Below are 27,543 nucleotides of genomic sequence, written 5' to 3' on the forward strand. Positions count from 1 at the left end.
ATGCTGGAACTTGTGTTATTTTTTAAATTAAATTTATTGGGGGTGACAGTAGTTAGTAAAATTACATAGGTTTCAAGTGCACAGTTCTCTACTACATCATCTGCATATCACATTATGTGCTTACCACCAGAGTCAGTTCTCCTTCCATCACCATATATTTGAGCCCCTTTATCCTCTTCCACCACACCCCCACTTACCCTCTGTAACCACTAAACTGTTGTCTGTGTCTATGAGTTTTTATTTCTTTATTTGTGTGTCTTGTTCCTTTGTTGCTTTCAGTTTTATATCCCACATATGAGTGAAGTCATATGGTTCTCGACTTTTTCTGTCTGACTTACTTCACTTAGCATAATAATCTCAAGATCCATCCATGTTGCAAATGGCAGTATTTCATCTTTTCTTATGGCAGAATAGTATTCCATTGTGTATGTATACCACATATTCTTTATCCAATCATCTATTGAAGGACACTTTGGTTGTTTCCATGTCTTAGAGCTTGTGTTTTTCAACCACCACGTGATATAAATAATTACTAATATTAGAGGGATGACAAATGGCACAAATATTGTGTGTTAGTTTCCTATGGCTGCTACAACAAATTACCACACACTCAGTGGTTTTATAACAACAAAATTATCTTAAAGATCTGCAAGTCAGAAATTCAACATGGGTCTCACCAAGCTAAAACCAAGTTGTGGGCATGGCTGCATTCCTTCTGGAGGCTCTTGGCGGGGATTCCATTTCCTTGCCTTTTCCAGCTTCTGGAAGCCACCTGCATTTCTTCACACATCCCCCTTCCTCCAGCTTCGAAGCCAGCAATGTCGCTTCTCTGACTTGCCTGTGGTCTTCACGTCTCTCTGTGACTATAGGTGAGAAAGTTTCCCTCCTTTTATGGACTGATGTTGGGCCCACCTGGATAATCCTGGGTAATCTCCCCATCTCAGAGATTCTTAATCACATCTGCATAGTCCTTTTTGTCATGTAAGGTAATATACTCATAAGTTCCAAAGGTTAGGGCGTGGGTGTATTTGGGGGCTATTATTCTACTGACCACACTGTAGGAGGGTGTAACAAGGGGAGCGGTTGGGAGGTGTAGGGAGGGCTCAGCCTTCTAGGGAGGGACAGGCACCCTAAACTGAGGACCAAGGAGGTGTAAAGCTCCAGCAAAGCCATAGAGCTGGGGCCTTAGCAAGTCTGAGAAAGGCCTGATGTGGTAAGTGGGGGGAAAGTGGCCCTGCTGAGGATGGAGAGGGTGGCAGGGGCCAGGTCATTGGAAACATGCCTGGCAGGCAGGGGAGGGATTCCATTAGATCCTGGGAGAACAGGGCAGTCAGTAATAGGGTCAAGTAGGGAACATGATTGATTTGCATTTTTAGATCATTCTCCTGTTGTGTAGAGAACAGGTCGGTAGGGAGCAAGAGTGGGTGCAGTTAGTAGGGTATTTCAATAGTTTTGGTAGGGGGAGTTGATGGCCAGGGTCAGGGGAAGAGAGGCAGTCGTGGCCCTTCCCCAAGCAGACAGCTGGGCTCCGTGATTGCTTAGATGTGGAGGTGAGGGAAAGACTTCCAGGTTTCTGAGTTGGGAAAACTGGAGTGGGTAGGGCGTCATGTTGACATGATGGCAGCTGGAGGAAGACCATGCTTGGGTAAGTGAGACGACTAGAGTCAAGTGGTGGCACAAAGAGCAAAGGCAATTAATATAAGAAAAAATTTCTTTTGAGGATAGGAGGCCAGAGCTAAGTCAGCAGAACCTGGGCAAAATCTGACAGAACCATGCATTTTGGTTTCTATGATTGAATATTTATAAAGGCCATACTGCTTTAAGAGGACCCAAATGCATGATGTTAAAATGTCTTCTGGAAATTTATGCAGACCAAATATTCTGATTGTTGGTTTGGCTTAAAGGCAGTAGATATGTTATATTTCAGCCTCTCCATCTTAATACCCAAACATTCTTTTTTCTTCTCCCTTATCCATGGTGCCTTTATGTGCACTATATGTTTCTTCTGATTCTCAGCCTGGTGGCAGTCTGATTCTTTGGGCATAGTATACACTCCTTGATCTTCGGTAAGATTCCTTTTTGTTCTTCAGTAAATACATATCGAATTGTACATTTCAACAAAATTAACATTTTGCCAAAAGAAAATGTTAGGGAGATATGTTTGGGCATGAGTGGGTGATTGGGCTGAACAAGGAAAGGTGATCAACCCACCCTGTGGCACTGCATCAACAAAATTGCACGTAGGTACAGTTATCTTGTTTAGCTCTCCCAGTGTGATCACACTTACTGACCCATGTTGGGTGCAGAGGCTCAGTGTTAGAAAAGAGTGGAGTAGATTCTTCCGGTGAGCAAGAACACCTCAGAATTTTCTGGTCTCCCGTTCGTCCTCGGGAACTGCAGCTGTCTGACATGCGGGATGGTTTGGATGCCCGGACTCCTGTGGAGAGACTTCCCTGTGGTTCTTTTCTTTAGTCTGTGTCAGTGGTTCTCAAACTTTGGGAGGCATAAGATTTACTACACAGGGCTGTACAGACAAAGCCAAGGAGCTCATGCTTTCACAATTTAAGCCGATCTCAAGAGTATTTTTTTCCTTTGGCGCTAATTTTAGAGCTTAGACTCCAGATGGGTTCTTGGAATCTAGCATAATCTGGGGCTGTGATTCCAGGTCTGATTTTGGGAGGTAGTTCAGCACCCTGCCTCTGAGAGAAATACGGGCTAAAGTTAAGAGACAGCAGGGAGACTGATTAAACAATTAGAAGATGGCAAGCACTCTGTGGCCAGGTTTGTGGTAAAGAAAACCTGGGGTAGCAAAACAGCAGAGACATGCATATTAATTGTCACATGTCAGTGCAAGAGCAGGGGTGGACCTAGGATACATTCAATGAGATTCATGTCCACATAAAGGACCAAGGCTGTCAGTGCTGTACAAGCAAAGGCTTGTCACAGTTTGTGCAGAGACAGGTGTTGGGAGAACACTCAGCTTATGACACACACAATGCCACAGGCCACTCAGGCCACAGCTTCCGTGGCAGTCACTTTTATAGTCACATCATCACCTGCCATGTTACAATGAATCTATTAATTTGAAATTTTGTGGCTTATTGTCATTTTGATTATATTGATTTCAAATGTTACTTTATAGTTGTAGAGGTATACTAAGCAGAAGTATTTTAAGGAGAAGTATTCTAATCGATTCCTAGTTTTTGGTGGGTTCATATTTAAGAAACACAATTCAAACAACTGGGGAGCTAATACATCTGGTGTTGAATAGAAATCACTCCAAGAGTACACAGTCCAGTTCGTCTTCAAACACTTCTTGTGCACAGTGGGGTGAGAGAGAAATAGATGATAAACGTGGAACTTTTTTTTCCTATTAAAAGGGCCCATGTCTTGCTCACCTCAGTGGAATGCTGCCACTATACTGTTCCTTAGGGCAATGAGGAAGCACGAAGCATTCTTCCTAGCTGCCTTTGTGTATGTCAGCTATGTGAAAATGGCACCAAGTGTCAAGTAAAAAAGCCCTTATTCCCATAGTCTCCAAAGTGCAAAGTTATAAAAAAATATCAGATCCTGAAACTTCTGTATGTCTTTAGCACAATGTATTTTAAATACATTTTGAAGTCCAGTTAGGGGAAAAAAAAATACCCCAACAACTCAAAAAAGTACATATTCAAGTGAATTTAGCAGAAACACTCCTTTAAACTGCCATGTAGATAAGACCTGGTAAAAAATCAAAACATAACAAAACAAATGAACAAAACCTTGGGAAGAGCCCAGGCTTTGACTATGCGCTCCAAATCTTGACCCAAGCTGAGATTCCCTTGTTAAGCACAAAGAAGGTAACCGTCAGGGCCTTAAACTTCCTGTGTCCCTGACACGTGTGGGGATTGACCAGCTGCTGATCTTCAGACTCCAGCATTTTGCGCATGCTCACTGAGTGAGGAATGGAAGGCGGTATGTGCTTCCGGGGTGATTTCTATTGGCTGGCAAATGCATCATTTAATGTGTGACTCTGCCACACGGAGTCACAGTGCGGCTTCAGGGCATGTGGGCTGAAGTTTCCACATCGATTATGAAATGGACTACACAAGTGCACGTTGCTTTCCTGGGCTGGTGCCCACTTTGCTTCTGTGTTTCTAAGTTATCACGATTGTGTCCATCTCAGCTTGGCCCAGCCGTGTTTGCTGAAGCCCATCTTCCTGCAGGCTCGCCGTGTTCTAACTAGTGTATTAAAAAGCCCATTTCCACTGGTGAATGGGGTCTGGAATGACTTCCATTTCCTTCTCCTCTGGGTCTAGTGAGCCCCAGATGTTCTGCCTACCCTGTGCCAACTGCAGCTTCCTTTTACTCTCTTATCTCTCCTGAAAGCGTGGGTGAATGGTCCATTGATGACTTCTTCCTCAGCTCCTAGTTTGCATATTAATTGCCCACTGGGATTAGAACCCTTCCTGGCCCTAGGGGAGGATTTTGTCACCTGAGTCTTGCATCCTTCTTTCTCCGTGGGCTCTTGGGACCCCCAGCACTGGAACAGGTTGGATTCTGGAGGAGTGCATAGTCAAAGCCTGGGCTCTTTCTCTCAAGTCTGGGTCTAGATCGAGTCTTAGTACTCAGTAGAGTTCCTTCTCTGCATAAATGAGCTGACTTTTTAGTTTGATGGGTTTTGCTCAAAGCAGAATAATGTTAACTGCCCCTCATTGATATGAGAACTGCATTACTTCTTACTAAAAACATACTCAATACATTAGGAATATTATTCACGTGGATTTGAAGGTGAAGTCCAGGCTTGGGGTCTCTCTAAGCAAGCTCACAACTGTTGTGATTCTGGTTCTTGGTATTTGGTGCAACATAAGGGAAATCAGAGGCTTTGAGCTGGTTTATGGGTTTATAGTACCTCACCATGAAAGTTTTCAGTAGTTTTTTTTTTTTTTTTAAACATGTTTCGCAGGAGTGGTAGCTACTGAGCTAAGCAACTTCCTGTGACTCGTTCATTTGTCAGTCCAATCACGAGATACAATTGCTCCTCCCATCAGCACTAAGCAAATGGGGAAGGGCAGTGCTTGCCATTGCCTAGACTTCAGCAGAAAGTTAAGTCCAGGGTGGACTGAACCACTGGACAATCATTTGGTTTCTTAAGTTGACATGGAAAAAAAAACCACACAAAGCAAATTAAAATGTTCTAGGAGGTCAAATTCATAAAATCCTCTCTAAGACTAAGGTCCATAAATTTAGTACCTATGTTTTCGTCTGTGCATTTTTTTGTTTCAGGTCTTATGTTTAGGTCTTTGATCCATTTTGAGTTAATTTTTGTGTATGGTGACAAATAGCAGTCTAGTTTCATTCTTTTGTTTGTGGCATTCCAATTTTCTCAGCATTCAGCCATAGGAAAAGATGAAATACTTCCATTTGTGACAACATAGATGGATCTTGAGATTATCATGCTAAGTGAAATCAATCGAATGAAAATGTCGAGAACCGTATGATTTCACTGATGGATGTATAGGATATAAAATGGAAAGCAACATATGAACAAGACAAACAAAAAACCTCATAGGTACAGATAATAGTATAGTGATTACCAGAGGGAAAGGTGGGTGAGTGGGAAGTAGAATAGGTTAGAGGGTGTCAAATACACAGTGATAGAAGGAGATTTGACTTTGGGTGGTGAACACTCAATGCAATATACAGATGATGTATTGTAGAATTATACACTTGAAACCTATGTAATTTTATTAGGCAATGTCACCCAATAAATTTAATTAAAAAATGTTGTAGAAGTCTAGAGAATAGCAACTTCTTGGTCTTCTCTCTGAGCTATCTCACCATTATTCTCTGGAAGAAGAAGCAAGCTCTTTCCCTGTGCAGAAGGTCAAGTTACTAGACAAAGGGCATGCGTGGGAATGTATACTTGCAGAGACGAATCATTTGAAACCCCTTTTGCAAATGAACACACAACCAACCTCACTCCTGCTCCTTAACTTTCCATGCTCTCTTTTGTGCTTTTCATTGGTCGCCACCGTTCATGCCAGAACCCAGTGTCCAGATGGATAGCTGGCTGTACATCTTTAAACCAAGCCCCAGCCCTTTCACAAACAAAGCCACCTCTGGTGGGCCTCTCGGTGGGATTTTGGGATGCTTCAGTGAATTGGGTGAGTGATGGTGGTTTGTCATAAAAAGATGGATGGTTTATTATAAATACCATAGACAATACTAGCCAAGAAAGTAGATTTAGGGTTTGGTTGTTGGGATAGATGATTGCAATTTTTCCAATTTTTATAGAAAAGGTCAAGTGCCAAAATGTAGTAGGAGGAGTTTGAACACAGAGAGAAAGTTGAGAGTTGGATGAGAATATAGGATTGGATCAAGTTTGATACTTTGGATACTTGTAACGATCTCACGCTGTCCTAAACTATGTGAACTTTCCCAGCATCTTCATTCACTAATGAAAAACTTGTGACATCTGCAATTGCATTTATCCTTTAAATTTTCTCTCTAACCATTCTTTCGCATAGTCTGCTACTTCATTAGTAATGATTTCACTGACAGTTCCCTTAAACATTCTCTGAATTCAGGTGGAGGAAGATGGATTTTTAACTAATCTTTTTTAGCATACATATATCATATAGGAGACTATTCTTTCTATTTTTCATTTGTTTTCTTTGGTGTTATCTGACATTAGGCTGTCAGAGCAAATTTAAGTGGTGAGTGAGTAATAATTGCCTTGTGATAGGAAAAGATGGGTAAAAATTGCTTTTTAACTCAATAGATAGACGGTCTACTTCCTATGTCTAAAATATTTAGGCAGGCAACTGCACATTTAGCAGACAGGTTTGTGGATATATTTACAGAACTGGCCCATCTTTTGAAAATGGTGATTTGGACCAAATGAGTTAGATTTGCTGACTTCAAGCTCAGGTTCCCTGAATCAGTGCCAACCTCCTCTTCCTTCTGTGTGATGCCTGTGGTGTTGTAAAGGCTAATTTTGTCTGTCTGCTGTACCCTTTCTTCTTACCTTCCACTGGTATCTTCCAACACGGCATCTGCCCCTTTTTCATTTAATTGAACTTTTAAGAGTGGTTTGAGTCTTTTAAAAAATTTCAATACCCAATTAGAGATTAGAGAGACAAACTCTTAAGAACGCCAGGCCCAAGATGCACCGAGGCACACAAAAAAATGAACCGTTTTTCCTTGACACGTCTTTGAATATTTATTTTAGCCAATTCCTTGGTGATTTTATCTATGTAGTAATTTCAGTGTGGGGAAAAATGAAGCAGAACAGTTCTTTTTTTCTCCCAATTAATATGTGCACTAGTTAGGATTTTCAGTCCTTATTCCTGTGAAGACTGACTGGCATGTTGGTTAATGGGTGCGACCTGGCCATGTTATGTAGTATGGTTTTGGTTAATATAACTCAGTACAGGAAATGTGAAAAAAAATAGTAAGTTGCCTCTTAAAAGAGAGGGAAATTTGCTTGGGCTTGACCAAGGGAGATTCAGACCACTAGCTCAGTAAGGCAAATTCTCTGGGTTAAGTTTCATTGGAAGATCGCCCCCAATGGGATAATTACAATGGGAAACCTGGTCAGCCTAGTTCTCTCACTGTCCACTCTACACAGATGAAACGAATGAGGAAGAAAAATGACAGCTGACTGGTTTTTCAGCTTTTGTTCCACAGATTCATGTGGCACATCTTAAAACTCCAAGTGCAAGTGGTGGAATCAGGAAATGCCTTAAAACTTGCTAGGTGTGTATGTAAATACACATGTACATGAGTGTTTTGGGCTAATTTGTTGGAAATATGACTCATTAATTTAGAATTGTTTTGTTGTACAGGTATCGATACTTGCAAATTTTTGAATTGGTTAATTAAACAAAGAATCAAAACAGATTGAGTGCTTACTCTGTGTTGTGTGGTGAGGTAAGGAAATTATATGACACAACCCAGGGCCCCAGGAGTCTGTGATCTCAGGGTGGACACAAGAAAATAATCAGATTGAAGAGTTCTGATAGAACTTTGCCTGGGGCCAAGAGGGAAGGAAGAGAAGAGGGGGTAACTTCCTGGAGGGGATGAAAGGAGGAAGAGGGGTGAAGTGGAAGCATGTCCAGGAGTGGTGGGATTTGAGCACAGTCATAAAAGTGAGACGGACAAGCAATAGATGGCATAACTCAGGGGCAATGACTGCGACGCGTGACGCCATCAAGGTCGAGGATCTGGAAGGCTTCCTTGGTTGGAATTGCTCATAATAATGAGGAAATGGCTTGTAGCATATTTCTCTGTCTCAGAGAATATTCTATTTGAATTCATGAATATTTAATCCAGGCTATCTGGATAATTTAGACTTTGATCTTTTTCTTAAAGAATTATCTGGATATCTGGAAATTTATTTTTACCCTTCAACATCTAGATAGTATGTGAATAGCTGACCTTAGAAACTTGAGGTATAATTGAGAGTGTCACGTTGCATTTCTAATTGGCCTTGATGTGTCATATTAATGCAATGCCTAATATTAAATGGCCCATGGATTCCTTATGCAAATCTGATTAGATAGGTTGCTCTTCTAAAATAGTATGAAATTCACGTTGTATTTGATTTAAAATTTTTGTTTCTATGGTTGTGTGATTGGTCTGTAAGTTATTTATTTATTTATTTATTTACTTATTTATTTATTTATTTATAGTTTTTTTCTTTCTTTTTTGATTTTGGTTTCAGGATTAGACCAGTTCTATAAACGGTGTTGACAGGCTTTCTATAATTGTCTATGCTCTGAAGTGATTAATGTATTATAAAAATAATCTATTCCTTATTTAAAAGAGTTTATCTAAAAAAACCTGTTATTGTTGATAACCTCTTACATAGAGGTAAATTTTGGGTAACTTTTCCAATTTTTTGATAATTTTGGTTCATCTAAGTGAGATGTGCTCAGTTTTGTTTTCATAATGAACATTTTCTTAAGGGAATCTGCCATTTCTTAAAGAGTCTCAAGGGTATTAGCACAGATCTATACAAAATATGCTTTTATAATTTTAAATCTTTGATTTTGTGGTCATTTCTACTTTTTCATTTACATAGGTGTATCTTTATTTTTTTATTTTATTTTCTTGATTTGAGTAATTACAAATGTGTATTTGTGTATATGTTTTCCAAAGCATCAGCTCCATGATTTATCTACTAATTCTACAGCTTGTTTAATAACACTAAAAGAATATTTTCTACCTCTTGTAAATTTGCTTGCTTTTTGCATAGAGGGCTTAGTTCATTTAATTTTTTTTTAATATTAAGAGAATTTAAATGTGAACCTCCCTGTGAGAACTACTTGATCCTACCTGAAAAGCTTTGGTGGTTTTAAAATATTACTCATTTTAAAAAAGTCTTACTTGTTGGCTTGTTTTTTATTTTTTATTTAAGGGTTATTTAAGAGAATGCTTATTAATGTCTATGCAGTAAATTCTTTTTTTTAAATATTACTCATTTCTAATAACTTTTGCTTCATAAGTTTGATACTGTGGTATTCAGCAAATATTTATGTTGCATATTCATTTTGGATTTTGTCTTTATTAATATAAAATTCCAGTTTCTGTCCTATTTAATATTCCACCTGGAATTCAACTGTCAGAAATAAATTGCCACATTTTCCTATTTTTGAAGTCTATTTGAAAAAAATCTGTGTAATAAATTTTTACTCTCTGTCTTTTTAAAAAGTTTTTCTGATCATTTTATTTCAACATATCTGTTGACAGAAGAATATGTTTGTTTTTAAAATTCAGTTTGATCATCTTTCAATGTTTTAATTTATTTTTGCACAAAATTTATGCTTTTTTTTGAAGTTTTCTTCCTCTTTCTGTTTTCTGTTCTTTTTGTGTGGGTACTTATTTTTAAAACCTTTACACTCTCCTGTGATTTTGAGTCAATATAGTCTAGTTTTAAATTTACTAGTGTAGTGGCTCTTTAAAAGTTTTTTTAAATGTTGTATTTCTATAATAAGCCAAATTAAGAATGAGACTTTTTTTTTTTTTTAAAAGCTTTCTATATCAAGTAAGGGATGCATTTTTACTTCCGTTTCCCATTTTTGAGATTTAAAAAATATAACATGTGTTTTTAGATTCAGATTATTGATATTAAATGATTTTTACTATATTTGGTTTGGTCAGCATTTTTATTACCTTTGTTTAGGTCATCTTTAATGAACTTTAATATTCACCACCCCCTCACAAAATCTTATTTTTCTGAGTCATCCATTGATCATTTGGTGTATGTCTCTTAATAATCTTTTTTTTTTTCCCAGTTTAAATTTAGGCAAAACTATAGTTGCATTTTCTTTTAGTTTTCAGTATTATGAAAGGGACATCCAAAGTTGCTTTAACTTTTGTTTCATTTTAGGTAACTTCTTTTTCCTGTCTCCCTAAATGTTTATGTGCCTTTTCACTCCATTCATATGATTTAAGAGTCATCAGAACATGTCTTGATGGGGGCTTCTCTCATCAATTTAGGTTAGAACAAGGTGAATGGACTCTTTTCCTCCACATACTCAGGTGTCCTTTGAACTCTAACGTTTTTGTAAATTATTTTCAGTCAAAACTATCTTTTCAACCTTTCTAGTTTCTGCCTCAAGAATTCCTGGCATGGTCAATTCTGGGTATCTGTCATCTTCTTGCTCTGCATTTTATCTCCGTATCTCTTCCCATTTATCCTGAACACCCAACTTTTCCTCCAAATCATGGGTTCAGTTTTCCACACGATCAAGTCTGCAATTTACCAGACACAAAGTAGATGTTTAATTTAAGAGGGCAAATGTTGTCGTCTTGCCATTCTTCCAGGGCTCACCAGCAACCCTTTACATTTCATTCACTTAATTTTCATCCTACCTTGTGGTTCTTTCTTCCAGCTCTTTGCTAAGCAGGATCCTCTCTTTATCACTTGCTTTCCTGACATGCTGAACTGATAGAATATGAAAAAGTGTTACCCCGCCCCCATCTCCTACTGAAGCTCTTGACTCAACCTTAGCTCTTGGGACTGACTGCTCCTCCCCGCTTGCCACGCACCCTTCTGTTAACTCCTGTGTTCCCCTCTCCAAATCATTTACTTAGTTTCCTTTTTCAGATAAGTGTATAAAGTGAGGCTCTGAAGGGATTATAACTATCAAAAACCTGCACCCACACAATGTGGGAGGCTGAGCTGTTTTCTGTTGCAATACAGACTTCAGTTTCTGAGTGTCTAGGCAGAATGAGAGTCTGAGTTCCAGCAGGGCAGCTGTTGGCTTTAATTTTGTAATTAGCAGCATCTCCATCCATATTCCATAGTTTGCCTGCCAAACCATGGTTTCACTATTCTTGTGGAGTTCCCCCTTCTCATATATATATATTCTCATATATATATATCCCCCCCCCCCAATGGAAACTAGGGAGAGACTGCATTTTAAATCAGAGGCCAATACCCATGGAATTTTTATTTCAAAGTGGATTTCCTCCTTGTAGCCATCATGTATTGGGTATGGATCCCAAATTAGTCAGAATTCTCTTTAAAACATCTACAAATGCTACAAGGCACTCAATCAGAACGTAAAGGCAAAGGTGAGATGACACTCCTGGAACAAACCAGGCTGAATAATTTGTTTTCTTTCTAGGTCATATTGTGGACAACACAGTATGATGTGGGTGGGCTAGTCATGATGGAAATTAGCTTGGTTTGAGAATCAGAAATCTAGACCCTACCTCTACTGCCTTATGAGACTGTGAGCTTCTGTTTCCTGACCTGTAGAAGGAACAGTCAGGGCTAAGAGATTTCCACAGTCCACTTGACCCTGGCATTCTACATATTTTGTAATTATCATAATAAATATTGCATGCCATTTCATCTCTCTGTTGCTCAGCAAAGCCTGAGGAGAGAAGAAAGCTGCTGCTTTGTGACAGGACGCGGAAAGGTGTGTTTGTGGATAGGCAGGGAGTGACCTTGCCTTTTGGTGCCAGATCTTAAAGTGTATCTTTATTCCTTGCATTACTCCACTGGGTGAACAAGGGGAGGAGTTGCATGTCAAGGGAGGAGATTTTTCTTTAAGGAAATTAGGGCTGACGGGACAAGGGATTGGTTGCTATTATCAGACACTAATGGCCCCTGATAAGGGGTAATCAGATAGCCTGAAAAGCAGGGTTTAGAGCTAAGTAACCAGGCTCCCTTTATGCAGGAGATAGGGCAGCATGACCATGCTTGGAATGGATTCTGTTCTCTGTAAATTTTTAATCAGCTCAAAAATTTTCATGGAACAATTTACTCTTTCTACTTCACCCCCTCCTCCCTGCTTTACTTAGCTCTTTTGACCTTGACCTTAAGTGGAAATGTGAATATATATATGAAACAATTATCATTGGCTAAGGAAATTTTTGCACAAGTCACAAGACTGTTCTTTTTTTTTTATGACTGTAAAGAGTCTAAATTGCTATTTAGATGAGTTTTTCTTAGCCAAGCATGTATGTTTTGTGAAATTGATCCTTATGATTTTAAATATCAAGTTTCAATGTTCTTATCGCACATTCCTTTAAAAACTACATTTATGCGGCCTTGTGGATTTGATGCCACAGCCAGCAGAGGGATTCTTTCTGACTCCTCCAGGGGAGATGAACGCTTACATTTTAGTGCTTTTTAATGCAGATTCCTTCTCTGCATTTTAGATCAGTGGGACCCCAAATCTGTCTATCACTGGACTGAAGATTTTTTTACATACACTTAAGCCCTCCATCCACATCTCATTGCATTTCTTCCCCTGGACTCAAGTTACAAGTATGGGATATCAGGATTTTTTCTTTCCCTGGATAGTCAGTCTATCAGCTTTATATCTGGGCTAGTATCACTCCTTGCCAGCCAAAGTTAGATGCAAAACCTAGTGAGTTCTCTGGAAGCAGAGGTGAGGGTGGAGTTCAGTGTGTAGCATATTTTTAGGGAACAACACTTGTAAAAGGAACAGGGGAGAAGTAGGTTTGGGCAAGAGACCACCCATGGTACCTGCGAATACCTCTGCCAACCTGGCGGGGGCGCTCTAGAGTGAGTGGTGTTGGAGGACCCAGCTTTGGCCTGAAATGGCTGGTCCTCTTGCTAAGCCCTTGGGTGTAGACTGCACTGAAGGCCGTGATGTTAGGTGGGGGTCCTGTTGTGGCTCAGGAAACTGAAGGAGGTGACAGGTGGGGGACAACAAGCCCTTCTTTGAAGGAGTATCTGAGTAGGCAGTACATCCCCATGTCCATCATATATCTATCCTTTCCAATTATCTATGTTTTTGGTGGAATTAATTATATAATACCTCAAGAGGTCTGTGGTTGAACTATGCCACTGAGGGTGCATGGAATGTGCTCTAGATTAGCATGGAACATTTATATTACATATTCCCATGGAAAATGTTATGACATTGCTGCAGATAGGGCATCTTGGCGACTTAACTGTAAATGAGTCAGTGACACATAATGACCGCGTCCTAGCTGTGTCACATTGGGGAATTTACTAACCTCCAGAGGCTGCAGTTCCCTTATCTATTAAGTAGGCAAGCATGGTAAGTCCCCATATCTCATAGGGTTTTATTGTAAGAATTATCAATGACAATATAGGCTAAATATCCTAGTTTAGTATACTGCATACTAGGGTTTCAAAAAAAATGGGAACTAGACTTTTAAACGAACATTTATTGATTCTACAAATGGTTTTGAGTATCTGTTACAAATCAGTCATTGAGCTATGTACTTTCTCCCTATTATCTTCTTGAATAAGTATTCTAGGCCAGCCTTCACAAGCTGGGTGGTTTAGAACAACAGAAGTTTATGTTTCACAGTTCTGGAGGCTAGAAGTCCATAAAATTGACCCATCCCCAGGTGATCATTAGAAGAAATGACTGCAAAACTTGTGAAAACCAGAGGAGAGAAAATACCTAGGACTAATTGTGACAGGATCCTAAGATACTCTGTGCAAGTTTTCTGAAGGAGAAAACTCCTTCATTCTCTTGTGGCATTCCTGGGGGTGGCCCTAAACGGGGGCACATTTGTGTTTCAGTAGACTGTGACTTCCTCACCTTGGTAATCCAGCACCCAGCCCAATGCCTGGTTTCTCCTAGGTGCTCAGTATCTTTGAGACTATATGATTGAAAGAATGAAGATGAGAATTCTATCATCTATTAATGTCCTTGTAACATAGCTGGAGGAATCTATGCTTTGATGACAATACAACAAATTTTCTTCCCTGGGATTCACTCATTATTCAGAAGGCACTAGCTTTTAGGAATTTTTAATACAAATGCAAAGTATCATGGCATAATTTTTTGAACAAAACACAATTTTTGCCAAAGTAACTGACTAACAGATGTTGACCAACAGATTCAGAGGAATTCCGATGGATTCCTCTCCATTAACACAGGGATTTTAAGGACTGGTTTGTTCTGTGTTCTCTACTCACTGGTTGAATCTGTCCAGACTACATTTACCACAACGTTAGGCTCAATCAATAAATGATGAGAAGTGAATATTTTTGAGTCCGGAAGATTGTACCTCTCTGAAGCTATACTAGCACTAAGGTTCGTGTCAGAATGATTCAAATTCGAGCATGGTTTTATTCACTCTGTAGACAGGTTCTTACTGGAGAAACGATAAAGACGAGAACTATTGGAGAAAATAGAAAGACAAGAAGAAAAAGCATAGTAATAATTTGTACACCCATGTTCATAGCAGCATTAATTCACAATAGCCAAAATGTAGACATAGCACAAGTACCCACTGATGGATGAATGGATAAACACAAAAGGGTACATCCGTACGATGGAATATCATTCTGCCTTAAAAAGGAAGGAAATTCTGACACATACTACAACATGGATGAATCCTGAGGACGTGTGCTAAGTGAAGTAAGCCAGACATGAAAGGACAGATATTGTATGATTCCACTTAATATGAGGTCCCTAGAGGAGTTAAATTCATAGAGACAGAAAGTGGAACGGTGTGTGCCCGGGGCTGGGGGTGTAAATGGTGAGTTGTTTAATGAGTAGAGTTTCAGTATTTCAAGATGAAAAGAGTTGTGGAGATTGGTTGCACTTAACACTACTGAACTGTATATATATAAAAGAGTTAAGATGGTAAATTTTATGCTATGTGTATTCTATCACAAAAATTCGCAAGTAAAATAGTAATAATTTTATCAATGGTTCTCATTTAGTCTGTTTACTATATACCAGGACTTTTATGAACATCTTTTAAATAATATTATGAGTTAAATACTCCTATGAGTCCAAGATTGTGATGAGTGATAAAGTATCAAAGCAATTAAGTAACTTGACAAATGGTTCTGTGTTCTCCACTCATTGGCTCCTAAGTGGCTGGGGCAACCTCAAGGCCAGATCTGTGTGACCACTGGATACCTATCAGCTTTTAACCAGAAAAGGATTTCAGATAAACAGGGCTGGGGCTTGGTTGAGGTGAGCTGAGACATTTGCCCCAGGCACAAAATTTAAAGGGGCACCAAAAAATGCAGGAATCAAGACATTGTAGTGCAAACTTTTCAAAAATAAAAAATTAGTTCAAAATCTATGATGAACGAAATATAAAAATTTTAAATAAAGACAGGATCTAACAGGATGAATGAGGGATGTTGTGCAAATACAGGGTTATCCTGTAAAGAAGTTACTACAGTTGGAATAATTTCACATTGGTAATTGAATATTAAAGTAGTGCTTCCCAACCATTTAAGATGATCAGATATTGGTACTATTTAAAATGTGCAGCGGCAAACAAATGAAGAGGAGACGTGCGAACTTGTGGAAAGAGAGAGGCGTGTTTAAGCACAACAATGTGAAACACGGTCTGAAGGAGCCAGAGCTTTGTAATAACTTGGCATCACATTCAGAAGGCTTAATTTCAAGAGATATTTATCCTAGCAATAGCTGATAATAATGCTCTAATAAGTCCTGTACTTTGTGCTAAGACAAAATTAATCAGGGTTTTCTGAGGTGATGTGATGTGCTGGAACCATCACACTACAGGGACTCTGCCACTTGCCAGCGAGGGACGGTTGGGAAGGTAATTAACCTCTCTGGGTCCTAATTTCATAATCTTTAAAATGAGGATAATGCCTGCTTTGTTGACTTCACAGAGTTCTTGTGAGGATCAAATGAGATAATGGCTGTGAAAGTGCTTTATAAAATTGTGGTGATCTGCAAAGTTGGCCATTGTTATTTTGCGGTGGATTCATTTTTTTGAAGCCAGAGTTGGAAGCCAAAACTAGTATCCACCTTCTATACTGTCATGTAGGATTTTCCTGTGTGTAAACATATTTGGGTGAGTGGGGACTTGATTTGACTCACAGTCTCTCTGAATCCATGTATTATTGAATCAGAGACACATAAATCAACAAGTTGATGCAACCATGGGTAAGGATTGTAACAATGAGAACTGGCAGGGAAGTGTAGAGTTTAGGTGTTTTGTAAAGGGAGCTATCTGAAAATGTGGATAAAGCTCTTTGATATAACTAAAGGTTGAAATGAGAAATAAGAGCTTACATGTTGAATGACTGAGAGAGAAAAACATTCTTGGTTCAACTGGCCTCTTTGTTGAGATCCAGCTGGTTCTGGGAACCTGGGAACTGGGGGAGTACCCGGCTAGAGCTGAACGTACCAAAGAAGATGGCTGGTCATATAGTTGTCATCTCAATGTCTGGTCATTCACTTGTATGAGCAAAAATGTACCAATGTACCATCTATTATGGACGTTGTAAGCGTATAGAGAGTGTGTTTTGGAAAAAATGTACTACCTCTACTAATACGTCATAAGCATATTTATGCGATAATCAGATACTGAAGAAACACATTTCAAGCCCTTGAAACTTACAAAACTCTGCTTGGTGAAAGTATAAGGAAGCAGGCCATCTGTCGAAGGAACAATATTGAGAGATCTTTAAACAACATCCCTCTGACCTTCAGTCTAAGGCATCCAGCTGAATCCAGATTGGTATTTGGCTGTTGGAAATACTTGGCAAGGTAGAGTGTTTTGGTTTTATTTGATCTCTCATCATATTAGGCACCTGATTTTTTTCTCCTGAACTATAGAGCCTTAGATTTGGTGGGCCCCACCCAAATTTCAAAACTGACAGAGCTTTTATATTAAGTTCAGAGTGGGAGATTGTTTGGACAAATAATTCATACCCTTTGATGGGAAGGGAACATTTGTTACGGGAAAGAGATTATGTCTTTGTGTGCCAGGTGCCAGATATAGGGGCCCTAAACCTCAATTGGCTAGTGCATTAGCCTGCCCATTAAAAGAATTGCCTTTCCCCCCCTTCTCCAGCCTCCCCCTCGCCCCCCCCCCCCAACTCTGGTTCAAGCTGTTGTTTCTCAGTCTAATTGTGTAGGACACAGCTCCCTGGACCATGCTGGTGTTATGAGCCTTGCACTTCCTCCGGCTGGCGACCTCGGCGTTAGGAGCATGGCACTCCAACCACCTGAGCCACCAGGCCGGCCCCAGAATTGCCTTTTTATTGGATCATGTCAAGCTGTTTTATTGGAAAAATAAAAGTGGCCTTTAAATTTTTCACCAGCTGTGACAGGATAGAGATGGCACATCCAAAGAATGGGCTGGAAATGGTGAACAATTAATGATACCATTCTTTTCTCAGCCCATCCTATAAGAAAAGCCATCTATTTCCTCAGTTCCTCTGACCAGGTTTGGCTCTGTCACTATGTTAGGTGCAGTGGGCCTCCCTGTGAAGGTAGAAGGGCCTTGAAATGCCTCTCTTGTAAATTTTCGTTGTGCTCTCCTGTACGCCTCTGTAAATAACGGTACATTAACATAGTGATGGGGTGGAGGGAAGGGTGATGACTCTAGGAAGGTGAAGATAGCACGCCTTACAGATGGCCTGGGTCCTCTATGACAAAGACATCACTTAGGTGGTTGTGGAGGGGTTCTATAAAGAGCGAGTAGCCGTGGAGTTGGGGAGGAGGTGGACATTAAGACAAACATCAGCTAGTTCATGACTTACATATGGCAAGGCCTTTTCACATTTTTAAACCAGAAGAGCCATTGGTGAGCACCCCCAGGGTCATTGTACTCCTAAGGATAAAGGGCTGACCATGTACGGAATTAGCCTTTTGCACAGTGCTTAGTGGATTCCCAGCACTCACGTGCCTATGCCACCTCAAGTAGATTTATACACAACATGTAGTGTTCTAATTTCTATCTTTTCTTTTTCCTCAATGCAGTTGCTTGGAGGCAATTTTTGCAATAATCATATCTAGCACCTTTTTATAAATAGGAGCAATCTATTATAAATCTGGCTGCCTTCCCGTTCTTTTTTTGTTTTTTGTTTTTTTTGTTGTTTTTTCAGTAAGTTCTTTTTCAGTTGTCAGTGTGAAATTTATTTTGACCGGAGGTGGGGATTATGAATTGATATTATCCTAACAAAAACCAAATAATTTATTACATGCATGTCTTAATTACAGGATGAAACTCATAGGCAACATGGTTCTCCTCTGTCACAATGGCTTTATTTTGACTTGTGGTACATATAAGTGGAATGATTAAATTGAATCTGAACTAGAATTTCTGATTTAAATTCTTTCAACCTTTTCTGTCTATAAGAAATGGTTCTTACGCAAGGTGAAATTTTCTTTGAGCCTGAGAATGAAATAAACACCATAAAAATCCAACAATCAAGCTCCTTTTATCTTAGGTTCTATTAGTGAAAAATGTCGGTGCTTTTGAAAGAAAAATCAAGTCACCAATTTGATCATTTGTTTCAAAGGAGGGGTGGGGGACTTCTTCTCGTAGGTAGGATGTAGAAAGTCTTGGCCAATGCTGTTGCTGCAATAATTAGAAAAAAACCAAAATAATTTATAAATTTATAAAAAGCCCATTTTTATAGGCACCAGAGAGCTAGGAAAACAATGAGAACTAGATAAAAACTCAACTTTTAAGGAGGGAAGCTTTCCAGGGTGAGCTATTTCCCACCCATCTGTGGCCATTTACCAATTCTGGATGTGAGGTAAGAAAATAGCCCCTTTCCCAGGAGGAGAGAGCTTGCATCAGATACGTGGTTAGTTTCTCTATCAAGACATTTTCAAATTTTGAGGTTGCATTGAGTGGAAGGATAGAGAGCTAAGTTGAAAATCTCAGAAGGGCAAAACTGAAACTCTCAGAATCTTTCAGGGCCAAGAAGACAAAGGCGTCACCAAGATCTTGAAAGCATAGGATGTCCATGCCGTAGAAATAAAGGAACAGCAGAAGTATTATGGACCTTACTAAAACTAAAACCTAGCCCATTTCCAGCTTAACCCTTTGTTAGATTGAAATGATTAGTCCTTTGCACTATCTACCTAAGAGAAGGAAGAGAAATTCTCTTTGGTGGAAAATAAAAATCACATGAAGTCACTGTAGTTTTTTATGTCTAGTATACAGTAAAAATTACAAGACATGCAAAGAAGCAAGACTATATGATAATCAAGGAAAAAAGCCGAGACAATAGAAGACCTACAGATGATCAATTTATTGGAATTAGCAGCCAAGAATTTAAAAATAACTATGTTCAAAATAGAGAAAAAATGTAAAAAGATGGAGAATTTTATCAAAGAATTGGAATCTATAAAAAATATAAAATAGGTATTCTAAAATGGGAATATATAATATATGAAATTAACATATCAACTATAATTATACATATGTATATATAGTTATAAGAAGTGGAGCACAGCATTAGGAATAGACAGTGGAAATGTAATGGCTGTGTGTGATGTCAGAGGGTAGTAGATGGGTTATCACTGTGTGAGGGATATAAATGATAAATGTCTAACTATTACATTGTTTTGTACACCCAAAACTAATAAAAAAAAAGAAAAAAGAAAAGCTTCTGAACAGAATTGAAAAAAAAAAAAAAAGAATATATTGAGCTTAGCAGTTGATTGGAAATAGAACATAGGACTAATGAACTGGAAGACAAGTCAATAGCATTCAAGTTCATATTTTAAAGAGATAGATATGGGAGACCCATGTGGAATATGCTAAAAGGTTGGATATACACATAATTTAATTCCCTGAATAAGTGGAGGAAGAAAATAGGGCAGAAGATGTTTTCAAAGTGATAATGGCTGAGGATTTCATTGACTTGAACCCCTAGATTCAAGAAACTCATGGAATTCTGAGCAAAGGGAATACAAAGAAAACCCTACATAGGCACATCATAGTAAAATCGAAGACTGAAGTAAAAAATCTAGAGAAAAAAGACACATTACCTTTAAAAGAGCCACAATAAGATGATAGCTGGATGCTCATGAGAAACTCTGGAGTTCAGAGGAGAATAGGACATCCTTAAAGTGTTGAAAGAAAATCACTGCCAGCCTAGAATTAGGAGTATTTTTCAACAGTAAAAGTGAAATAAAGATATTTTTAGACAAAAATGGAGAGAATTCATTGTTAGCATGTTTGTTCTAAAAGAAAAAAAATATATTTTTCCAGGCAGATGGAAAATGTTTCCACATGGTAATATGGAAATGCAGGAGGAAATGAATGATAGTAGGAGGGATAAACATGTGGCCAAATAGAAATAATTCTTGATTATACAAAGCAATAACTATAATGTCTTGGGAAGTTTAAAATATACGCTGAAAAAAATGTATGATAACAATAAAGCAAAAAAGTGGGAGGGAGGTAAATGGAATTCAATAGTTCTAAAGTTCTAGCAGGATTGGGATGTTAAAAATTATAATATGTGTTAGACTGTGATAAATCAAGAAAACATGTTGTAATCTTCAGGCTGACCATGAAAAGAATAGTAAAAAATACATATCTAACATGCGAATAGAACAAAAATAAACAGAATAGTAAAAGTATTTAATAACCAAAAAAGGAGGGAAGTAGAACGAACATTTGACAAATGCTTTTCTGCTTATGTTCCACATGCCATTCCAGGTAGTCGTCAACATTTTCGTGATGCACATCTTATTTCCGTTTCATAAATGGAAAGCCTGAATTTGTTGGGGTTCTTAGTTGGAGGCAGAAAAACATACTCCAATTTGCTTACATGTAGATGGAATTTAATACAGGATTTATTGGGGAGCTCACAGACTCTTGTAAGGGTGGAAAGTCTCCGTGAAGACCACTCTGGCATCTTCGCAGGACACAGGTTTTCCCACTGATTCTGGAAGCCTCTTCTGCTGATGTTTCCTGAAGCTGGAGGCTCCCAGTGCCTTCCCCGAGAAGACAGAAATTGAAGGACTCTCATGCCTTCCTACGCCGCTCTCTACATATTAAAGTCTCTCGAGACTGCATCTGATTCACAAAGGCCTAGGTCTCAGATCTGCACCCTCACGTCAAGGAAACCTTGGAAATTGAGTTTCTGGCTTGTTCCCGGGGGACGTCGGACTAATACAGGAGAAATTTTCTCTAAACAAAGCAACAGTGTTCAAGAAATGTGTTAGTGTTCTGTGTGTGTCTACAAAGCATGACAAATATCCACTACAGGAAGTGAGGCTAATGGATGCCACTACCATGCCGTGGTCTCAGAACTCTGAGTGGTGGCTCAGGACTGTTGGCTCCAGAGTACGTGCACTGCTCTGAACTGTCATTCATTTGACTCCTTCTGGGTCTTTGTGAAGCACACTATACGAGTCTGTAAGACTATTTGGAGGATGCTGGTGCTTGCTGAATGGCGTTTCAAGACTGACAGGCTTGGGCGTGAGATGGACAGTGGACCGGGATTTACCCAGTTAATCCCATGTTAAATTGCATTTACATTTTGTTCAGTGGTGGTGATGTTCTCAGCTTGTGCTCCTGCGGCCATCTGACATCCTACGAGCTACACCTTTACAGACTTCCACATCAATTGACTGACAGTTCCTCGCATCTCAAGAGCCTTCCATTTTCTACCCATTGGCTGTGTGGAAAAGAGATTCTATAGGAAAAAAAAATTCTAGCTATCTAAGAATTAACAAGTTAACCAAGGGATAATGAAATATTTTATGTTTTTATGGCCCAAGAACAACACAAAACCTCATCCCAGATTAAAACAATAACAAAAGAAATGCTGTGGGATCCAATTGTGTGCATGATTATTTTAACCCACAGCACGTAATTTAGAACAGGAACTTGAGATCTTTTAGGTCACACAGATAACATGGGGGCATTTTGGAGAGAGAGATTTTCAAACTAATGGATTTTACTTCTCCTGCCTTTTCAGTAATAATAGTAATGATTTACGTTTGCTGAGCGCTTGCTATTTTCAGGGTGTTTTCCCACAGTGTCTCTAAGTTGCTCCTTTCAGTTCTGGCAGGTAGGCAGTATAATTCCATTTGACACAGGAGGAAACAGGTGTAGGTATGAGAGAATGTTCTGGTATTATGTATCAAGGGGACACTATTCTCTCATTTTTATAGTGTATCTTCATTTTGGTCTCTGTGTTTTTCTCATGATAGGAAGGGGGATTAGAAGATATCATTAATAAGCCATTGGTTATTTATCAGCCTCTCAATGAATATATTTATTATCATAACGATCAAACTTGCATGTTCTATGTCAGACCTATATCCTAGTGTTTTCTTATACCGATCTGATTTCCTAATCGTCATAATATGCTGCTTTTAATTAACCCTGATATCAAACCAAGAGCTGATATCAATTGAAGAAACTTTCTGAGATTAAAGCATAAAAGAAAACATTGGAGGCGTTGTTACTGTAAATTGATATTCTGGCTTTATTACATGGATAGAGCGTCTCCGATGTGTACTATACTGAACACCGATTCTTGCTCTCAGAGAACTGTGCTCAGAAGGCTGCGTGAAAGACGTTGTCTCAAATGACCTCCTTTCAATGATAAGCCTTGCTGCCCTCAACTTCCTTTTAGTCATTTAGTTTTGGTTGAGTTGAAGCAAGAGAAAAAGGGACAGAAACGTAACACATAGGTGGAGAAGAAGGGAAGTGAAAGAGGGTGTGGATGAAGTTGATTCAACACTGATAAAAACAGGAGATGCCCTCACTACTTGGCTGAGCTTTGCATTAATTATTATTGCTGCAGGTTTCTAGAGCACGGGAAGTGGAGCTTGTTTTCAGTCAGTGAAAATGTTCTGCCAGAGTCCCTTACCTCCAGGGAAATAACCCAATGAATAAAGCCTGATCCAAGAGGGAAAATTACATGGCTTTAAAGAACTCAGTCACAAAGGTTTCATTTATGAAACTGGCTGGAAGACATTTTCTTTGTATTTTAAATCATAGGGACCACATCGCTTGGGCAATCTCAGCTATACTTTCTGCTGTGTGAAAGTCCAAATGTCAAAAGAATATTTTCTCTCTGGCGTGAGATAATGTCTTTCATACCTGCACATATGCATACCCAAACCTGTAGGGTCTAGGGGTGCCTCCCTTCAGGTGAAGTCATTTGTCCTGCTCACCTGTGTGGGTCCGTTCAGGACCATTCAAGGACAGTGCCAAAGCTGGCACCGTACAGTGACATAGTGCAAACGGGAAATGCGTTAAGATGAACAACAGAACTCAGTTTAACACTGAGAGTGACAGTCGCATTATCTGAAGTCAGAGGCCAACAGGAAGTGCTGGTGATTGATTTTGGATAGCTGATAAACTTTTTCTACATTGGGAGTGAGTCTAGAGGCTGATAGTCTTTAAGAGCAGACCCAGCCCTCTGCCTGTCTCTGTAAGTCGTTTGTAAATGATTGAAAACGCAGGCTCACTCACTCGTTTATTACCTTTGATTACTTTCATGCTACCACAGTGGAGGTGAGTCACTGTGTCTGAGACTGTAGGGGCTGTAAATTCCAAAGCATTTACTATCTGGCTCTTTAGAGGGGAAGTTTGCTGAGCCTTTCTAGTGTGTCAGGTTGAGAGACCACATACACACAGGGACAGCCACGTGACGCTGGCTGTTCCTGGGACTCCGAATACTCCTTTTCTGCATGTCTTGCCCTCCTGTGGGTTGCCTTTAAAAAAACCATTTTATTTTTTAGAAAAACTCCTGCAAATACCCAGGTTATTGTGCTTTCTTGGGATTCAGTGGAAAGACGTCTCTCTCCATATAAAATGGTCAGTGGTTTGCAATGCTGAAGAAATTTATCTCAGAATATTATCGGTAGTTCAGTGTAATTCTCGCAATTTTTCTGTAGGTCTGGAATTTTTTTCAAACTGAAGAGTTTAACAAAGAATTGAGAAATAACAAGGAATTTATCTACAGGTATACACACATGATCACAAACGTGTAGAACAGTCTTCATTATATAATAGCCCTCCTTGCAATGAAAAAGGTTGATGGACATAAATGTCTATTAGTGCGGGAGTGGTTAAACTGTGGCACATTCATTCATTCATGCATTCATCCATTCATATGTACAATGGATGACAATGCAGCTATAAAAAAGAAAGAGGATGTCCCTTTTAACTGCTAGAAGATTAAAATGTGAAAGGCAGAATAGTACGGTATGTTTTCGTTGGTATGGAAAGAAGGGTAAGATGGAATATATAGATATAGCTATAGATTTTTTTCCCAATAAATCTTCAGTCTCTGGAAGGTTGCATGGGAAACTGGTAACATTGGTTACCTCAAGAGAGGTACGGAATGACTGGGGAATGGGTTAGGAGGGAGACATTTTTTGGTAAAATTCTTGGTGCTTTTTGAGTTTCTGATCATGCAAGTTAATTACCATTTCAAAAAATAAAAACCAGAATAGAGAACATGTTTTTAAAAGAAAAAAATGTAGGTGTATTGCTTATATCGAGTTACCTAAGTGACATAACTGGCCAAGGTCAACATCCTGTTGGTAAACACCAGACTGAACCCGTGTCTAAACCAGAGCCCAGAAACTACTTCAAAGGGAGCTCAGGGTGGAAGGAAGGCTTGGCTGGTGGCAGAGATGAGGCAGTATTTCTCATCGTTTTTAAATCCACTGACTCTGCTGGCAAACAAACAAACAAACTTCAATCAGAAGCCAACATCAGCTAGTTAATGAGTTTGACCGTTTCCATTTTGCTCGTCTCATGGCTGCTTAACCTGACTGGTGAGTAGATTCATGCAATTACAACCACTGAAAATTTCAGTGGAGTTAAGGGATATAGAAATATAGTGCTTACATTTAAATTATTAAAGGTTAGATTTACCAGTGAGGTGTGCCCACTGGTGGTTTTCCACTGCCCAGACCCCCGGGATGTTTTTAATACCTAGATACAGTCATCAGGGGAGGCTTTCCTTGATATGTGATCTTGTAAGCTTCCTCCCCCACTTCTGCTGCCATATTGACAACAGTTCCCCAGACGGGCATATTATCTTTGATGTTCTTCCTTGTTCCTTAATGTCCTAAACTTTTTCTAATGCAAATTTTTTTACCTAAAGTAATACCTGTGCAACTTGAAACTAATTATTTTAATCAAGTTTTTGGTTTTTTTTTTTTTAAACTTTTTATTGAAGTACAGTATAGGCATAGGAAAGTAACCATGTTACAAGTCTACAATGAATATTACAAGCTCAGTGAATTTTCATAAACTGACCCCAGTGTAACCAACCCTAGATGAGGAAGTAGAACCTTAATCCCATCCAGAAACCCACCTCAAGCCCCCGCCCAGTTCCCCCCCCACCCCCCCAAGCATAACCATTATCCTGACTTTCAACAGCAGGTTTGTCTTTGCGTGTTTTTGTGCTTTACATAGATGGAATGAAACAGCGTGCGTTGCTTTGTGTTGGCCTCTTTTGTTCAACATTACCTATGAGAGGTTCATCTACATTGTTGCATGAAATTGTAGATTATTTATCCTCACCGCTGTATGGATTTCTATTAAGACTGTACATGCTACCATTCTACCGATGATGGGTGTATAGCTACTTTCCAGTTTTTAGTTATTAAAAGTGGTGCTACTCTTGTACACGCTTTTTGATAAATATTTGTACACATTTCTGTTACCTCTAAGAGTGCAACCTGGGTTAAAGGGTACGCATATATTTGGCATAGCGGTTCTTCGCACAAATCAGAATCACTGGAGGGGCTTGTTAAACCACAGGTCTCTGGGACACACCTAGGGTTTCTGGTTCAGTAGGTCTGGGGTGGGGCCCAAGATTTTACAGTTCTGGCAAGGCCCAGGTGATGCTAACGCTGCTGGTCTAGGAACTACCCTTTGACAAATCTCTGCTCAGCAGATACTGCCAAACAGTTTTCCAGAGTATTTGGAAAATACAATATAAAATACGCAGCAGCGTATGAGTGCAGGTGCCTTTCTTCTTTCAGGTGTCAGCCATTCTCATGGAAATGTACGGTATCTCCTGGTGGTTTTCATTTATATTTCCCTAACAACTAATGAAGTTGCTTGCGCTCTTTTCCATATGTTTCTTGGCCATTTGGATATCTTCTTAGGTGATGTGTGTATCAAAGTCCTCTGCTCCTTCTTTCTGTTGGGTTGTCTTTCTTACTGAGTATCAGTTTTTTGTTGGCATTTGTATTGCAAGCACTTTTCCACTCTGTGTTGCCTTTTCACTCTCTTAATAGTGATGAACAGAAATTAATAACTTTGATATAATCTGATTCATCTTTTTTTTCTTTTAAGGTTCGTGCTTTTTGTGTTATTGTCTACCTATTCTACCTATTCTAGTATCATGAAGACGCTGTCATATATTTTTAAAAGATTTATTTTTTTCCCTTCTTATATTTAGATTAAAAAAATCATCTGGAATTGATTTTTGTGTTTTGTTCAGTTTCAGTAAGAGATTTACATATACTAAAGTAATATTTCTTAAGACCCTGTTTAAAATTCACCTCTTTGTATCTATTTTTAGTATTTTTTAAAAAGATCAATGCCATATAGCAACTTTCAGAAAAGTCAAGAGATCTTTTTTAACCTCCAATTGTATTAAAAGCAATACTTCAAATAATAAATGCTTTATATTTACTTGGGATAGGCTTACTTTCGATGGAGCCAAATTTAAGGCAGTTATTGAAACTTTTAAGTAACATAAGGCACTTTTTTTCATCTTGTGCCAAAACTATAATGCCCACAATAATTTATATTTAATTTTTAATACAGTTATCTATCATGAGTAATTATGTGGGCTGCTCCCAGTATTCCATTCTCTGTTATGTGGTTTTTCTGAAGACTGTGGTTTCTTTGTGTAGCTACTGGGAATTATTACCTTGCTGATGAATTTCTCTTCTGAAGAGATATCAACTACGAGTTTCAGTGTTGTATTTTTTCACTTTAACTTACAAAACAGGTATAGTGTCTGGGTGCTCCCTTTATTTCTTGGAGTTTTAGAAACAAAGCACTCTTTGTGTTTGAAGAAGTGTTTTAGCAAGACTGTGCTACTTTGTGATAAATACCTTTGAAATTGACTGAGAGAATTGAGTAAAATTACTCTACATGTTTTGCCATGTAATTTTGGAGCATGCTTTCTTTGGCCAATAACTTAACTCAAATAGTTAAGAAAGCCTCTTGGTAATTGGTGGTAAGACTGGCTATACCATTTTGCACAGAAGGAAATTTGGCTTAGAAATTAGACTTGGGGACAATTAAGAACTTTTAGGAAGATTGAAAAATGCATTGTACATCAACTGTAAG

Source organism: Rhinolophus sinicus, linkage group LG01 (genome assembly GCF_036562045.2).
Source record: "Rhinolophus sinicus isolate RSC01 linkage group LG01, ASM3656204v1, whole genome shotgun sequence".
NCBI lineage: Eukaryota > Metazoa > Chordata > Mammalia > Chiroptera > Rhinolophidae > Rhinolophus > Rhinolophus sinicus.